Source organism: Heterocephalus glaber, unplaced genomic scaffold (genome assembly GCF_053883595.1).
Source record: "Heterocephalus glaber isolate CG9 unplaced genomic scaffold, H.glaber_assembly_v1.0 deba00001460, whole genome shotgun sequence".
Lineage (NCBI taxonomy): Eukaryota > Metazoa > Chordata > Mammalia > Rodentia > Bathyergidae > Heterocephalus > Heterocephalus glaber.
Window position 1 is genome coordinate 4,118,073 of NW_028258307.1, and position 17,969 is coordinate 4,136,041.

Sequence of the window (17,969 nt, forward strand, 5' to 3'; positions counted from 1 at the left end):
CCGGAAAGGAGAGGAGGAAAGGGAAGTCAAAGCAAAAGAGGAAAGGTAGACGAAGATGGGGAAGAAGAAAAGAAAAAGGATGAGGGAGGAAGAAGAACTGGAAGAAAGAGAAATAGAAAAGAGAAAGACTTGTTGGGCATGGTCTGAGAGGCATCCAGGGCTGCTTCTTCAGTTCTTGCTTCTTTTCCCATGACTGGCAAATGACCTGCAGCGGCCTGTGCAATCCAGCACGACAGAAAGGAGACCCATTTCTCCTTTCAAAGGGCATTGAAAGGCAGATTGTGGATTTTCTGCCTGTCCTCAGCCTAATCCAGCACACAGGCACAGTAGACCTGTGTACAGGTAAGAGCTACTGCAACCTTTGACTGACAGCACCACTGGGACTGCACTGAGCAGGACTGGACTCCTGTGTGAACTGAAGCTGGCTGCTGTGCTGAGCTGATCCCTGGGACCTGTGCACACCCTCGCATGGACCTATGCATTGCATACACCTTCACTTTAAGTGGGAAGCCCTAGAGTGGATTTAAAAGTGGAGTTTGTTTATTTATTTGCTTGTTTGTCTTTCAATATTGTGGATTGAACCCAAGACCTTTGCACTGAGAGATACCCCTAGCCCTTTTGTATATTTTTAAATTTAAAGACAGGATCTTGCTAAGTTGCCCAGGTTGGGTACTTGCAATCCTCCCACCTCAACTCTCCAAAGTTCTGGGGTTACAGGCATGACCTGAAATTGGAGTTTAGTTGAAAGCAAAGAATCTCTTAAAAATGTTAAAGGGAAGGTAGAAGATGTGGAGGTAGATGAAGTAGTGTATCATTCACAGTCTTGGGTGTGGCTATGTAGTGTAACTGAATGCACTCATACTTTAACTGTTTGGTCAACACCAAAGATATTTTTTCATAAACAAAAGAAAAAATAAAAAGGAAGAGATGAAAGGACTTTATTGTTCTGTAACACCTTTACCTGTGCCACAGTTTAACGCTTGTTAATTTAACAATCACTTGACAATGCTGTGTGAGTGCCACTGACAGGCCACATGACACTCTGTTTGGTTTGTAATTATCCCATGAGGCCTTTGTAAAATGACGATGTTAAGCTGAGCCAGCAACCATAATCCCCCAGGAACAGATGCCTGGGAAAGATGCTGCTGTCTTTGTTTGAAAGAAGGAAAGTGGGAAGTCCCTTCATGGAAATGTTCCCACATGAGGATAGCAATTGCTGGACCTGCATTTCCTATTTTGATATTTTACTAATATTTTCCATTCATAGAAAAATGTAACTCCTTCTGGTTACTATTGCTACATTTAAATATAATTTTAAACAATGGACCCTAATTTAGATGAAGCCAGGCAAGGCAGCCCTGCATGGAGGACTAGTGAAGTGATAGTGTGGGTAGCTTCCAGTGATGTTCATGCATTTGCTGTGTGAACAGCCAGGTCATCTTAAAATGAGAATTTGTCAACTATTATGCGTCTAAAGTCTCCTCCACCTGGACAGCAAGAAGCTGTTGGTGTCTCTTGCAAGATAGTCTCTTCCTAGTGGCTCATGTTGTTTGCAAGACTGTAGACCAGTGTTTGGAATCACAGCTCCATTTGAAAGGTCAAGAGCATAGTTCCAATGTAATTACCTTGGTCTTTGTATGATGTGTAAGAAGGGTGGATGCTACCTATGTTATTTCCATTTATGGTAAATAAACAACTTTTCACAAAATGGTATCATTTTCATGGGATAGATAGGTAGTATTACTAAGGGCTCTGTAGAGAAATGTAACCAAAAGGGTGTGTGTGTGTGTGTGTGTGTGTGTGTGTGTGTGTGGTGTGTATGGGGGAACAGAAGGAGGGAGGGAGGGAGGGAGAGAGAGAAACAGCGAGAGAGAGAGAGAGAGAGAGAGAGAGAGAGAGAGAGAGAGAATAGAGACAGAGACCAATTTAGCATAGGAATTTGTTCATTTGATTTGATTGTCCTGGCCAAGAAGTCCCATGATGGCAAGCAGGAAAGTCAGCCAAGCTCATGGTATAATTTGGTCTGAGTCCAAATGTCCAAGGACCAGATTAGCCTGTGGTCAATAGTATGAGTCCCAGACTGAGATCTGAGGCCTGAGGAAGGAGGGAGTTTATGATGCTGTAATTCTCCAAAGTCTTGGGAATCTGGGGCTCAGATGTCAGCAGGCAAGAGGAGATGGATGGCCCATCTCAAGGACAGAAAGAGAATTTACCCTTCCTCTGTCTGTTCCTCATGTTTGGCCCTCATCTGATTACATGATGCCCACCCACATAGGTGAGGGTGATCTTCCTTACTCAGTTTACCAATTCAAATATTAATCTCTTCCAGAAAGGCCCTCACAGACACACCCAGAAGTAAAGAATAATATATAAATAGCTTCCTGGGGATCCTTCAGGTGAGTCAAGTTGGACCCATATGAAGGTTAATTGTATGTGCCTATGTATTGACACCCAGCAAATAATGTTTTTATTATCATTGCATTTTATTACTTTAAATGTTGCATATTTAAACCCAAATAGAGGGCAAAAAATAATAGAGAACTTATAACAATCAGGATATTCAAATTCAAGGTATTCAACAGCTTTCTTGCATGTGGTAAATGTGGGCTTTTTGTTAGGCTGTCTTTATTTAAGAGAGTAGTTAGTTCTACATTGATGAGCTGAGTTCCTTCTTAGATCCACTATTTCTTCTTCAGTAAAAGTCTGTTAATTGATGAAAGAATTTAATTGTAACAACATATAGCATAGATGCACAAAATACAATACTTCTCTCTCATTTTTTCGTAGGATTATGATGTTAAATTTTCTTCCTACTCTTGAGCAAATAGGGGTGTAGGTAGTAATTTCAGGGCTCTCAGTAATTTAGTTGGTGATTCATAATTTATAGCCCACAATCTTAAGTATTTTCTGCCCTTCTCTGCTAGAGGGGTACCTGTCCTCACAGAGACTGGAGGGCAGTCCCAAGCATCTCACTCCCAGGTTGGATACAGGTAATCTTTCTTTTCCTACCTGCCTGCCAGACTGTAAGTCTTCTTTTTTTCTATTTTTTATTAGTACATGTCTGCACAATGATTGCATTCCTCATGGTGAGGTGGTACATATGCACAATACTTTATTCTTTTTTCATCTCCTCTCCCTCCTTTTCTTCCCATTGTCCTCCATCACTTTGTTCCCTTCCATTTCAGAAAGATCTGTGTCCCTGTTTCCTATGATCTTTTATTTTAGTCTTTAATTTATTTATACTTTGAATTTCTCATATAAGAGAGATCATGAGATATTTAAGCTTGTGTGCCTGCATTATTTCACTTAACATTATACTCTCAAGTTGTATCCATTTCCCCACAAATAACTTAAATTCATCATTCATTATGGCAGAGTCCTTCACTGTGTGTAAATTCCACATTTTCCTTTATCCGTTCATCTGTTTATGAACATGTAGGCTGCTTCCAAGATTTAGCTATTAAGAGTTTCACTGCTATTAAACATGAGTATTATGTATCACTATAATACGAGGTGCTTTAACTCTTTGGGGAAGATACCTAGAAGAATAGGTGGATCAAATGGAATTTCTATTTCTACTTTTTTTGGGGAAAATTTCCTTACTAATTTTTATAGTGGTTGTACTAATGTACATTCCCACCAACAATGTAGAACAGTTTCCTCTCCCCAGCTTTTCCAACATTTGTTATTATTTGATGATAGCCATTCTGGAAAGAGTCTAAATCTTTTTGAGGTAAGGTAGCATCGGTCAAAGCCATTACAATTTTGGATACATGATGCTAGGTAATAAAAAAATTAACAGGTATGTTGAGACACCAGAAAATATGTTTGAAAAAATAGAGATAAAAGGCAATTCACTCAGATCCATAGATAATCTAGAGACTGGAATGATCATATGTGGATTTTATAATAATTACAATGAACATATTCAAGGATAATAAGATGGAAAGTTTCACCAGAGAACTAAGACCTATAAAAGAATGTAGAACTTAAAAATATTATAACTAAAGTTAGGAATTCAATAGAGGGTTTAAAAGCAGATTAGACACATCTGAAAACAGAGCTAGGACAATGTTCAGTAGAAAGTGTAAAGACTGAAACTTTGAGAGAGGCAAGAGGATGGGGGAAAAAAGCTGCAAGATATACAGGTCATGGAGGAAAGGTCTAATGTATTGTATGTCAGATGGAGAGGAGAGAGAAAATAAGGTGGAAGAAATATTTGAAGATGCATTGGGTGAGATGTTCCCAAAATTGATGAAAGACTGAAAGCTCAGATTTGATGAGTGCAACAAACATAAAGAGGTGTGAGTGAAATAAACCCACACTCAAACTCCAAGGAATAAAACTGCTGATGTCAAAGACAGAGAAACTCTTAATGAGATACAGAAAAATGATATATGAGCCTCAAAGGAGGAGCTGGTTTTTCAACACCAATGGCAATGGAAAGGTGTTGTAGGTCCAAGACTCAGCTATTATGAATTGCACTGCTATAAACACAGATATGCACATATCACTGTAGAATGATGTCTTTAACTCTTTTGGGAAGACACCTAGAAGAATAGCTGGGTAAGATGGAACTCCTAGTTTTAGGTTTGCGAGAACTCTCCATACTGATTTCCATAGTGGTTGTATCAGTTTACAGTCCCACCAACGATGAAGAAAGAAGGGTTTCTTTCTCCCCACAGCCTCACCAGCATTTGGTACTGCTTGCTTTCTTGATGGTAGCCATTTTTTTCTGGAGTGGGATGAAATCTCAGTGTTGTTTTAATTTGCATTTCTTGAATGACCAGTGATGATGAATATTTTTTCATGTATTTATTGGCCATTTGTATTTCTTCATCTGAGAAGTGTCTATTCATTTCAGATGCCCATTTTAAAATTTGTCTTTAAATTTAGGGGTAGGGGTCCTAATATTTTTGAGTTCTTTGTATATTGTAGCCATTAGTCCTTTGTCTGAGGAGTAGCTATTGAAAATTTTTTTCCAATTTTGTAGGTTGTCTTTCACTCTGTTGGTGGTTTCCTTTGCTATGCAGAAGATTTTTAATTTGATATGATACCATTTGTTGATTCTTGGTATTATTTCATGTGTAACCAGGGCTTTGTTCAGAAAGCCTTCGCATACACCTATGTCTTCAAGAGTTTTACAACTATATTAAGTTTAATAGACAAAATATTCCATTATGAATCAAAGATTGTCAAGTTGAATTAAAAAATACAATTGCACATCTGATGCTTCTTCTAAGAAACTATCTTTAAATATAAAGACATGGAAATCAGGGAGTTCAAGGTATTGGTTAAAGTGACTCAAAAGTTGCACTGTGGAATCTAAGCAGGGAAGAGAAGGGATTAACACAAAAAAAATTCTATGAATAGGGACACATAGATGAGTGTTTCTCACCCTTGGTTGCACAGTAAAATTACTTGGGTGAGCTTTTTTATTTTGAGGAGATTGTATAGTTACATGCATTGTAAGAAATAATACAAAGAGATTCCATGTAGCCTTTTCCCAATTTCTCTAGTGGTAACATCTCACAAAATGCTATGGATTATCATAACCAGAACATCAGTGTGGATACAGTCAGAACAGAATATCCTCTTCACCTCCAGGACCTCTTGAGTTGCCTTTTATGGCCACACTCATTTCCTTCCTGCCCCCAACCCCTCCCAAATCCCTGGTAATCTGTTCTCCATTTCTGTAATTTTGTCATTTCCATAACACTGTATAAATAGACTCATGGAATATGCAATCCTCTGTGGTTGGCATTTGCACTAAGCACGATTCCCTGGAGACTCATGTGGTTTATTTTGTGTATCCACAGTTACCTCTTTTTGTTGCTTCCTGGGAGTGCATGTGGCTGAACCACAGTTTGCTTTAACTATTCACCCATTGAAGGCCACCGGGACTATTTTCAGTCTGGGGTTATTCTCCTATAAACATTTGTGTGCAGGTTTTTATGTCAACAAGAGTTTTCATTTCACTGGTGAAGATGCTCAAGCTTACAACTGCTTGGTCATATGACAGTTGTGTGTTTAGTGTTTAAAGAAATTGTCGAGCTGTTTTCCAGAGTTGCTGTATCATTTTGCATTTCCGTGAGTGGTGCTTCTTGAGTTACTCTGCATCCTAGAAACTAATTACCATGGCTAAATGGGTTGGGGTTTTGACTGACCAATTTTGGATTATCTCTGTGCTCCAGCAGGAGGAAGTCAGCCATATGGCCTGAGGCTTTCCAAAGGGCAATGGGGACCAAACCTTACTTATCTACTATATTTCAGCCAGGGAGTGTTCTTAGCAACTAAGGGTGTTAGCTCATTTTATCCTCACAGCAATGTAGCTACTTTTACCTAGAGATTAAAAGAAGACATAACAATACCCCAGAGCAGAAAGTGGCCTCTTCAATGTCTCTGAATTCCTGTGGCTTCTCATAGTTTAGCCAAGATGAGTCTTCTGTTCCAAGGAGACAGCAGATATCTCCCCAGGTGACTGCTTTTTCTCTCCCAGTGTGTGTCGGTGCAGGCCAGGATAGAGCGGCATTATTTTCCTGCTTGACTTTCAGGCAACCTGTGCAAAGCACAGTGCCAACACCTCATGAAAGCCTGGTATAAGTTTTCGTGGTTCACTCCACCAACTTTGTTGAGCTCAGAAGCCAGCACCGTTCAATTTCAGAAATAATGTTGAGCTTTTGCCAAGCATGGCCTGCAATCAACAGTTTGAATGCCTGAGTTTCCCAGAACACAATGAGGACGTTCACCTTCCCATGGGCTTAACATTAGTTCCTTCTAGGAGCTATACAAAGGGGGAAGGGCTGGAAGGAAGGGGGCCAGTGTGACCATCAGCCGTCTTTGAGGTCCCTTGCTGGAGGACTAAAGGTAGCAGGAGGGCCTGAGAGACAAATAAGGGCAGAAAGGAAGCACAGCAAAGGGGAACATTAAAGCAGGGCAGGGTGGCTGAAGTGGTATGGTGATGCCAGACAATCCGGATGTTTCTGACTTCTCCTTCCACACTGTGGCCCATGCAGGCCCCATTTCCTGAGCTGACAGAAAGTTTGGACTAAAGTCAGGCCATCCTGTGCACTGACAGTAGGATAGTGTTATACTCATTTGGGGTTTCTTGGAAATAGGGGGTAAAGAGTTAATGTCTTCCTTCCCTCTCCCCCTAGTTTTATTTCCCTCTCATTTTAGGATGGATGAATTGTGTATAAAATATTTCTTTTTCACATATATAAGGATTTGGCATCAGCTAAAATGTGCCCACTGGGGAATTGTTTTTGTCTTTTTTTAATAGAAAGAGGCTTTTCACACCTCAAAATGTAGGCTAAAATAGCCTTTCATTATCGCACCACAGATTCATCTAGTTGTTCCCTGTTACAACTTCAAAACATCACTTCAGTGACCAGGGTGCATGCTCATTAGAGTCTAGTCACATCTCACATGATTTGAGCCAACATTCAGCAAATTGTCCCCCTTTATGCTCTTGCCAGGAGAAGATATCTGTATTTCTTTTTCTTTCTATCTATCTATCTATCTATCTATCTATCTATCTATCTATCTATCTATATCTATATGTGAACTATTTCATTTTGCAAAAGGCAATATGAGGACACATTGATTTCTTTTTACCACCTGCAATCAAAGTAAATTTATCCCTTTTTCTGAATATATGCCACTTTAAAAAACGTGCCACAGCTAGCCTAAGGATTGGAAATGCCCAATACAAGTAGACACCTTGTGCTTTTTTTAATTACTCATTTTTATCAAAGTAACACATACAGATTTTTAAAAAGTCAAACAGTAGTGGAATATTTACAATGACAAGGAGCAACCTCTTGTAACCCTTCCCATTCCACTACAAACATCTATTTTCTAGCGGCAATCACTGGGAATTCTTTTTCTCTTGCTGCTTACTTTGGTTATTCTAAATAGATACTTGGGTTGCTATTGCTTACGTTCTCAGTTTTCCATCTTGTCAGTGCTACCTGGTGACATAATGGAAGCTGAGGACTCAGGGTGTCTATATCACCGCACAAGCACATCCTCAGTCTCAGTGTCTGCAGTATGGAGATTTTGTAAATACGTTCTGAGGAGCCAAGTAAGACCTTTTATTTACATTTCTCTGTCCACTTTTTATTTCCTGAAGTAAATTTTCTTGCATTTTGTTCCTCTTGGTTCTCTCAGAATGTCTTCCTGTTTGTGTATCCTCTACTATCAATGCAAAGTACCTCTCATCCAATTTTCCACAGTCAACCCAATGCGAATACAATCGACCCTCTGCGTCCTACTGTTCTGCATCCCTGGATTCAACCAACCATCCATTGAAGATATTTGGAAACAAAAACTGCACTTCTAGTAAGTATGTACCAACTTGTCTTTCTTTTAATTATTGCCTAAACAACACAGTATAGCAGTTATTTGTCATTCATTTGTATTAGGTATTTGCAGTCTAGAGACCACTGAAGTATGTGAGAGACTTTGAGTAGGTTTTATGCAAAACCATTGTCATTTTTTGTAAGAGACTTGAGCATCTGTCAACTTTAATATCCACAAAATCCTGTGCAGATACCAAGGGACTGTGATGAGTAATATTCAGCAGATAGGAAGAAAACCATCATACCCAGAAAGCTGGGTAGACAAACCTCCAGTCTCTCCTCCTCTGGAATAGGCCAGCCTGGCTCTTGTCCAGCAGTTTGCAAGCTGGTGTTAAACTCCCATGAGAATAGCACTTCTACAGGTCAGGATCAAGCAGCATCATTGCAGTTCATGATGGCTCAGGACTCAGTGGTGATGTGGCATGGTTTTACACAGAAGTCTCCCAAAAGGCCATCACTACATCTTCTAGGTGTGCCCATTCTATTCTCCAGGGACTCATAGCTACCCTTGAACCTCTTTTAGGAAATAAGCAATAGCAATTCTAGTTAGCCCACAAGGGCATATGCAAGCACGGTTGGCCTAATAGATATGTATGCATACTCAACATATTTCTGTTTGGATTATGGCTTCATGGTCTGAGTCATCTTCTATGTATTTCTGTGAACCCTACACAAATGTTAGAAGTTGTCAATGGGTAACCTCCTATCTCAACCCCTCTACATTCCTCAGCTGCCCTTCTAGGGGAGGACAATCATCTCAGAAAGGTAAACACCATCTCTCTGGAAGTCACATAGTGAATCAACTCTTTAAATAGTACTTGGTCAAGCAAGGCCCTGTGAGCTTTAGTGATTCTCGGATCTGTCTACCTCTATTGATTGCTCACTGTCAGGCTTTGTATTCAGATGATGAATCAGAGCTCCTGCTTTCGGGAATAAGAACAGAAGCTCAAGTGGGTGATGTCATTCATCCAGATGGCTCAGAGTCACCTAACATTATTGTGGGAATCCTTCCTGAGGAGAACAAGCCCTGGCAGGAGCCAGAGGAGTTAACATAGCAAGAAAATTTGGGGACAAACTAGAATTAGAGCCTCCAGATCTTTCCACTCTTTCCTTATTCCCAGCACTTCATCCTGGCCCAGACCTAAGCAATCCCCCAACCCAGGGAGCAAGAACCTTGTCCTGAGCAGACTCCTGGGGTAATAGTGTAAAACACAGAAGGGATCAAAAGCTAAGCATTGTTATTAAGTTAAGTTTCTTTCATCTAGGACCATATGTGAGATTTGTGCATAATTTTCTTTTCTACAGTTTTGACATAGAACTAACATTGTAAATTGCTCTTAAAATTAGTTGGGTGAATCTTCATCTTTTTTCTTGTCTCTGAATCAATTTAATATCAATTTAATAGAGATGGATTATTTATCTGCTCCTTGCAAACTTGAAAAAATAATTTGTAAAACCATCTGGGGCTGATGTCTTGTGGGCGGATGGGTGTGGGGGAGACTTCTTTTAAATGGTGGTGATTACTCATGTTTTCCTGTCCATCACTAAGCCAGTTTGAGAATCCTTTGCATTTCAGAGAAATCTATTAACTAATCTTTAAATTTACTTGGCATGAACTTATTTGCAGTCTCTGTCAGCATGGTCTCTTTCATTCTTGATATATACTTTTTGTGCTTTTCATTCCCCCCACCCCATAGCTCTGTTTACTTCATTAGATTTTTTTCTTTTTTTATGAAATGACATCTTGTGGTTGTGGTGACTCTCCTGCAAGATGAATCATTTCTAGGTTTCTGACTGTCAAACCAGATGGGTCCCTAGCTGCGCCTATACCTGTCACCACCAGTATGTGGGCTGAACAGCACAGTGCTGCTTGAAGACATGAATTCAAGGATGGTTCTCAATGGGAAGAAGCACAGAGGCCAAAGGGGAAAGGTCAGAGGCCTCACTGCCCCCATCCCTCCATCTCCCACACAGAAGCCTGCAGGTGAGCTGCTGGCCCACAGTGAGGCTCTTGTTTTGCAGGGAAAGGGTCACTTCCAGAGGCCATATGAGTGGAAAAAAGCTTGTCAGTGAGGAAGTACACAGGACTCTGTGTTCCAGGCTGTCTGGACTTCTGGGCCAGCTCTGTCAGAAGCTGTGGGCAGTGTTAGCAACCTGGCAAGCAGGGACCTCAGTATTGACCTACTTGGGGGGGTGTTCACAAGGCTTTATTTCCCAGGGAACTTGAGTTCATGTGCGTGACTCCTGCTAGAAGGAAAGAGGGCAAGAGCTCCCCTGCTTTCAACTAGCTCGTTTCCAGACATTTGGGACTGAGGACTCAGATCCCTTCCTCTACCTGTTGCTCTTCTCCTGCTGGACATAGATGACTGTCTTCCATTTGCATCTGGATTATGTCGATGCTTCTTTGCATGTGAGTGCGATTTTGCTAGGTGCATTTCAAGGTTATGTACATGATCACAAAATCTCATGACTATCTTTTTTTCTTTGATGACTTTGTCCTTATTATTATATAGTATCACTCTATTAATATGGGGGATTTAAAAAATAAACTTTAAATTTTTCAACAGGTTTAAATTTATGGAAAAATTGTGGAGATAGTACAAAGGGTTCCCATAAATATATACTGTATATCCTGTATTTATAACATCTTACATTAATATGTTACCTTCATTACAATTAATGAACCAATATGGATAATTTATTATACACAGAACTCCACATTCCATACTTTGTTCAGATTTAGTTTTACCTAATGTCCTTTTTCAGTTCCAAGGTCATGTGCAGGATACTCCGTTACATTTAGTTGCTATGTGTTCTTGGGCTTTTCTTATTGAGACAGTTTCTGAGACTTTTCCTGTTTTCGATGGCCTGGACATTCTTGAGAAATATTGGTTAAGAATTATATAGAAAGTCATTTGAATGAACTTTTTTAGAAAATGCTTAGAGTTACAGGTTTGAGGAGGAGGACCACAGAGGTAAAATACCACTCTCAGCACATCATACCCACAGTACATCCATCAACATAACTTAGCCCTGTTGGTGTTGGCCTTGACCACCCGGCCAGTGTACTCTTTGCCAGGTCTCTCTTCTCTCCCTTCCATACTGTGCTTTTTGGAAGGAAGTCCCTATGAGCAGCCACAGTTGAGGAGGAGAGATTTATGTTGCAACTCCTTGAGGGTGTACAACTTACACGAATTCTTAGGAATACTTCTACAGAGGAGATTTCTCTGTTCTCCCATTTATTTATTCAATTATTCAATGTATTAACATCCATACAGACCGGTGGATATTTATTTTATATTGTGGGTTGTAATCTGATACTTCTTTGTGTATTTTATTGCTCACATTTTTTCCAGCACTGGCCATTGGGAACCCTTTTAGCTGGCTCCTGCATTCTTTTGTCATCCCTTCAGCAATGTAACTTGATTGTAGTTGAAAATTCCTTACTCCACCACAGGCTCACCTGTAATATTTCTTGCCCCAACCCTAGAAGCAATCATTTTCCCAAAGAGCTCTGGTTCCTGTTACTGGAGAATGGTATTAGGGACCCCAATCTGGGTATTAGTCTCTGGTAACATTGTTTTTAAACCCTTTCAGTAGACATTGAAAGGAAATCTGTTTACGAGCACCTGTATACATACACATATAAGCATAATTATTTCTATACAGTGCATACCAATTTATTTCTATATGAAGCTAAACATGAAATCAGACTGATCCAAAGCTAACTTTAATCCATCGTTGCATAGATCATTCTAGCCTCCTCTTGTTTCTCTGTAACCTTCACTCCAACAGTAAGAAATATGGCTCCTGCCATCTGACATCCATTTATGGAATTGTTCAGTTCCACTTCACATGCACAGCACTCTCAGAATTATTAACCTGTACCCTTGTGAGAAACAACTTTATCAGATGGACCAGTGTTATGGGCAGATTCTTTGCCCCCAGGCTTAAGATTCCACTAATTTTCGGTTATTTAGAGCTTTTCCTCTCAGTGAGTTGTTTCATCCATTTGCAACATAATTAACTGTTTTGTCATATTCCAATTCCTTCCTTCCTATTAAGGTTCTCGAAACCAACTTAAATGAGTCATAATTATGTATAATAAACTGCATATATTTAAAATGTAATTCAGTGAGCTCTGAGAAATGAAGAAAATGATTGCCAAGCCTGGCCTTCATAATAATTCCTAGAATAATTCCCATCACCCTCAAATGCTTCCTCAGGCCCCTTCATCATTCACTTTGCCTTTTCCTCTCCTTCTCTGCTACTACTGATGTGTGTTTTGTTACCATAAATCAGATTATGTTTTAGAAATGATTTTGAGGTTCATCTATGGTTTTGTACCAATAACTTGCTCCTTTTAAAAAAACTAATGAGCCACCCTTTGTATGAATATAGCCCAGTTTATTTATCCTTCCACCTGTTGAAGAATATTTGACTCTTTTCAAGGTTTTAGCTACTGTGAACAAATAAAACTTGTGTGAACATTTGTATCCAAGCATCTGTCTGGATATATTTCATGAGTAAGTAACTTGGAATCAAATGTCTGCATCTTATAGTCTGTATAGGTTTTACTTTAAGAAAGGGCAACTTAAAAAAATAACCTTACATAAAAACCATAGCCAAATAAACCTTTTCTCTTTAAGTTTTGTGTGGGTTTCCGGAATTTTGTTCCAGGAACAAGAAAGCTGACCAACTACATGCAGAGGTTACAAGGAGGTCAAAATAGAATGTTCTTTAAGACAGCAAAGCAGGGTGTTTGGAGAAGACCCAGTAAAGAGGGAAGGATTCAGTGTAGAAGGGGAAAGGATGGTGGAGCAGGGAGGAAACAACTGCTGGAAAGATGACCTCGAGGAAGCAAGAGCAGTGATCTTAGGCTGGTCTGAGCTAGAGCTGGACTCCAGGTCCACCACGCTGCTTCTCCCAGCAGCAGATTGAGCATCCGCATTTTGATCCCAGAGGCTTCAGCAAAGTCAAAACATGAAGGCTCATGGGAATTGAGTGCCTTAATTTGGAAAACTAGAAGCTAGAGAAATCACGTGGCTTACTTATGATAATTATGTGTCAATTAAAAATAAAAAAGGAAGGAAAAATTACTTCTATGGCATAGATATTTTCCCCTAAGTTATTTATTTCTGCATTTATAAATGAGGAAGCTATGGCATAAATAATTATGTAATTCGTTAAGGTCACATAATAGTGTGACTAGGGATTTGAACAAGGATTGTCTGCCTCCAAAGTTCATACTCTTTTCTGTAAATGATGAACAAATAATTATAGTATTTGGAAACTGAAGCAATTTAGACACAGAAATGCTAAGTAGTTTGGGTAACATCTATGACCTCCATGAATTGTGCTCCTATTTTTCAAAGGCAGAATAAATCATCTTTCTCTGCATACTCCTAAAACACTATCTACATAGCTTTTTTTCTAGTGGACTTTATTTTTAGAGTAGTTTTAAGTTCACAGAAAAATTGAGCTCCTGGTATAAAGTTCCCAAGTATCCCCTGCCCCCTTCACTGCACAACCTCCCCTCATATCAATGCCCAGAACCATGAGCCACACTGATAGGTCATCATGACCCAGAGTTCATAACTTACCTTCGGTTCACTCTTGGTGTGGTGCTTTCCATAGGTTTGGTCAAATTATAAAGCAAGTACTCCCTGATATAGTATCATACAGAGGAGTTTCGCTGCCCTAAAGTGCTTGGTGCACTGTCTTTTCATCTGCCCCTCTCCTTAACCCCCAATTGCTGATCTTTTTTACTATCCCCATACTTTTGCCTTTTCCAGAATATCCTATAGTTGGAATCACAGTATGTAGGCATTAGATTGGTTGCTTTTACTTAATGATGTACATTCAATTTTCCTCCATGTCTTTTATGGCTTGACTACTCAGTTTTGATTTTTGGTTTTTTGTTTTTTGGTACTGGGGATCGAACTCGGGGCTTTCTGCTTGCAAGGCAGGCGGTGGAACACTCAGTTCTCTTTAATACTTATAATATTGTATTATCCTTGGTTAACATGTGTCTTTCTTCTCCATTGGAGTTCCTTGAAGGAAGAAATGTCTTGTTTTTGTAATTTCATATTTTCATTCCATTCTTGGCATATATTAGGTAAGCAGCTAAAGTTAGATGAATGAGTCAATACACGAATAAGGGAATGCATGGATGGATGGTTGGATGGATGAATGGTTGCATGAGTGTGTGGGTGGATGGGTAGATGAAGTCATACTCCTAGTTTATAGAGCTCTTACCCCAAACCTAGGTTGCTTGACAAGTTTGACTGGATGATTTGCAAAACAGCAAGATCATGAAGATTTTGAACATAGAAGGCACCCAGAAATTTGGTAAATACTTAAAACACAAGAAGACAACCTTCAGAGTACCTAGTACATGTGTCTTTGTCAGGTGATATTAGTTTTCTTCTGAGGCAATTCTAGTAAAAGTTTTTGTGTACCATTACTCTAACAGGTGCTTTACATTTTGTGCATGCATGTGGTGTGTGTGTGTGTGTGTGTGTGTGTGTGTTTCAATTGCAGCTTTCTGTTTTTCTTTACCACTAAGAAATTAGAACTTTGATTGCAAAACTAACCACATGCTGCAGTTTGAATGTGCCCCTCTACAATCCAGGTGTTGAAATTTAAGGGCCAATGTGATAGTATCAAGAAGTGGGGGACTTTGTGAGGCAATTAGGCAATGAGGACTCCCTGCTCTGGGGTAGGATTAAGGCTTATGGAAGGGCTTCCTGTAATATTAGTTTCTGTTGTCTTTTTGCCTTCTTAAGGAGCAGCAAGAGACATAGCACTCCTCCCCTGCAGAGACCACAGAATCATGGCGTCATCTTGGAAGCAAAGAACAGCCCTCACCAGACACTAAACCTGTTGGCACTTTGATGTTGGACTTCCCAGCATCCAGAACTCTAAAAACTAAAATTACTCAGTGCTTGTTATTTTGTTCTAGCACACAAATGGACTAAGATATTGCTATATTTTCTAGTGTTGAAAATACATTCAATGTAACAATTGCCCTCAGATGTTGTCTAACATATAACTAAGATCTAAAAAATGCAACAAAAGCTTTGTGTTTTAGACTGGTGTTGTATATAAGAGTAAGAGGAGAGACAGGAAACTAGCCTGATTTGAGAGGGATGTATTTGGGGCACCCAGTGTAACACCACACACATAGAAGCCAATAAATAAATGTTTGTTGAGTTAATAAAAAGTGAGGTCTGTGAACAGGGGACTTTATTATTATGGGAGGCACAGGGTGCAGTAGAAATGGCTCTGGCCTTGAGGACACATCTGTCCTGCACATCTTTTGCTGCTCCTTCATCCACTCCAGCCCTTATGTACCTTATGTACCTTATGTACCCATGATGGCCTCCACTTGAGCTCTCTCCCCTTCTGGCTCTCAGATAGGTAGGGCCAGTGGGGAGCAATGGGAGAGGTCAGAGGGAGAAGGGAAGAGAAGGAGGCCACAGTACTCAATCCTTGACCCCTTCCTTGTAATGTCTAGGGATAGCTGTGTCTCCCAATCACAAGCCACTGTCCTGCCCTTTTTGACCTCCGACCCCATCAACATTCCAAGGGTGGAAATGGTGAGGTTGGTGCTCTCCTCTGGGCACTGTTGTAACCTGTGGCTTCCCAACACCCTGCTGTAAACAGTCTTTTGATGAAAGTCTTCTCAAATTGCTTAATTTGGACAGTGACAGCCTTTCCCACATGGGCCTGTACAGCTATGCTTGTTCATAGGGAACACTTGGTTTTGTGCAGTAAAAATCCAGTGAAGTGTGTTAAAGAAAAAAGCAAAGACATGGGGTGATGCATGAGAAGCTGTTGAGTAACTTCTAGGGCCCAGAGGCAAGGTCATCAGAACCCTTCCCATGTGGTGCCAGAACTGGAACTAGAAGGTCAGCAGGAAGTAAAATGGCCATGCAAGGCACCCCTCCAGGCCTCAGTGGGGCTTTCATAGCTGCTTCCCTCTGCATGTCCCCCTGTCTCTCCCCACTAGCCATGCCTGTCTCTCTTGGTTTCCCTGGTGAGAGATGTTCCTCCCTTAATTTACAGGTTCACATGTTCTTAACTCAACTCACTAAGGTTCACAATGCCTCTTAGGCCTTAAAAGAATAACTAGGCTTTTCCACACAGGGCCAACACTCCACGCTTATCCAATTAGCTATGGCAGGAGGATCTGGGTCTGTTGTATTTCTGCCTTCATGAATGAGGAAACAGTGGTATAGTTACATAATTTTTAAGGTCACATGGTGGTAGGACAAGAGCTGAGAATAAGAACTGTATACCTCCACAGTTTATGCTCTTTCTAATAGAAGAAGAATAAATAATCACAGAAGTTGGGTAATGAAGAAAGTGAGAAATGGAAATACTAAGTATTTTGGCTACTTGTCCCAAGTGCAGGGTGAGCTGCTCTGAGTGTAGGGTGAGAAGCCCTCTGAGAGGGAAGCCGTCTGTACTCAGCAGGCTCTGTAATAGGAGTCTGCTACAGGAGAGATGACGGGACACTCTTTAACCCAATGTACAGACCTGGGGTCATGATCATTCACAGCTATGCAGAGAAGACCACAATTTATGCCAGCTTTGAATTACACTGTGGCAGTGTGAAATCAAAGCAGAGCCTATATTTCATTTCTTATTCACACACTTGGTAAAGTGACTAATGATGTTTATTTCTACATTTAGTACAGTGACAAATGATGTTGAGGATCTTTTCGTGTGCTTATTGACTACTCTTATATCTTATTTAAGAATATCCACCCAAATCCTTTACCCACTTTTAAAATGAAGGTATTTTTTTATTATTGAGCAATGAGTTGTAAAAAATATATTTTGGATATTAAGTCCTTATCAGATAGATGGTATGCATACATTTTCTAGCATTTCATGGGTTGTCTTTTTACTTCCTTGTGTCAAAACATAGAATTAGATCAGAATTTGAAAATGTAGAAGTTGATTGTGCCTCAAAAAAACCAGTTCAAAATATAAGAGACTTCAAGCTGAAATTATGAGGAGTGTTACAGTGGTTATGGCCTAATGTATGAGGTATAAATGGGGAAGCATTATGACTAGTTTTCTTGATTGGCTATTATACATTAGCAACTTTTTAGGGCAATTAAAACTATTTAGGCTGATTGGATTTATTTCACTGATGCTGGCAAGGATATGTGTTTCATTTATGATTACAGCTAGAGTTTAATGAAAACAGTAACAATGACTTGTTCTAGCCTACTGTGAATAAAAATTTGAGAGCCATTCTTTTATTGTCTTTTTATAGAGTTTCCAAATCCCTAGCAGACAGCAATACTTGGGATCTGGGAATGAAAAACTAGAATTCTTAAAATCAAAAGTTATTCTGCATTTTTCATCACATTTTATTTATATGTTTTAAAATAATCATGAATAATCATAACATTCTATCACTTTTCTATTGTAGGATTATGCTAATAGTTTTAGAGTATTTTTGGTTTAAAATATTTGATAATAAATGCATGATTATTATTATAAACTGATATGAGAAGATTATATATTTCAATATTGTGTAAGTGTAGTTTACATTTTATATAAAGAATTTGATAGCAGAAAACATGA

The 17,969-nt window shown here is 39.6% G+C and overlaps 1 long non-coding RNA gene across 1 annotated transcript in view; it reads left to right on the forward strand.

Annotated features, from left to right (window-relative positions):
* Positions 1-17,628, forward strand: part of LOC110349991 (uncharacterized) — a 73,990-nt gene extending 56,362 nt beyond the window's left edge. The window contains exons 2-4 of the long non-coding RNA XR_002396228.2: positions 2,330-2,396; positions 8,173-8,343; positions 15,152-17,628. This is a non-coding gene — a long non-coding RNA (uncharacterized LOC110349991). The remainder of the gene's footprint in view (positions 1-2,329; positions 2,397-8,172; positions 8,344-15,151) is intronic.
* Positions 17,629-17,969: the final 341 nt, after the last annotated feature.